The following is a 1,008-nucleotide window of genomic DNA, read 5'->3' on the forward strand; positions in this document are numbered from 1 at the left end:
ATAAAATACTGGCTCAATTTGGTTTAGCGAAATTTTATGACTATAAAACAATTCCATTTTCATTATAGAAATCTTAAAATATATATGTGGCTTCCCATTTTTATTTGGCATAAAGTTTTTGATCATTTTAGAAAATGTATGAGTTTGCTTCTGGTTTGAATCTTGTGTGTGTGTTCGTGTGTAATTAGATAAGCTAACTGTTGTAATAATAAAATTTGAGTTTGGCTGAGGAGTCAATAAATTGGCATGCTTTGTTCAGTTTTTTATTCATGGTTATATATAAACTTTCTTTAGTTTATAGATCCTTCTCTGTTACTGCTGTAAAATTGCCATAATAATAAAACCCCTCCTTCCCATATGGAATTCCATTAACAGTTTGGCTACTCCGATTATTACTACTGTTTCATCCATCACAAGAAGAGTTTGCTACTGAGGAAGATGCTAACAGTATTAACCCTGGATCCTCCCACCTCTTGCCCCATCTCCAAACTCAATTAAACCAGCATCACACCAAGACACACACACANATGCCAAACAGGAAGGGCACATCTGCGAAAAACAAGACTCTTAAGCTGGAAGAATGAATAATGATGATGTGTGGGTTGTGCTTTCTATACAGCAAACTCTGGGAAGACCTTTCTGTGAACAGCTATCTGATGACAATTGAAGAGGCTTTGTGCTCCTACGCACCTCCCACACTCCTTTGTATCAGGAGCTCCACAGGGGAAAAGGAAACTGGTAGTAAAGATCCCTTGGTCATTAGAAACTCAGGTATCAATTCAGAATCTCAAAATCTTAGTAGAGATTCTTTTTTTCATCACTTGCAGTTTTTAGTATAGAGTAAATCCTAGAGATGAGTGTTTTCTTTGGGGTTATAAAAATTGGTTCCACTTTGAGTTTTTTTAAATCCACAATAGAAGCTTCTACATAATGAAACAGATACTTAGATAAAATACTGGCTCAATTTGGTTTAGCGAAATTTTATGACTATAAAACAATTCCATTTTC

Source organism: Galeopterus variegatus, unplaced genomic scaffold, assembly GCF_000696425.1.
Source record: "Galeopterus variegatus unplaced genomic scaffold, G_variegatus-3.0.2 Scaffold12008, whole genome shotgun sequence".
Lineage (NCBI taxonomy): Eukaryota > Metazoa > Chordata > Mammalia > Dermoptera > Cynocephalidae > Galeopterus > Galeopterus variegatus.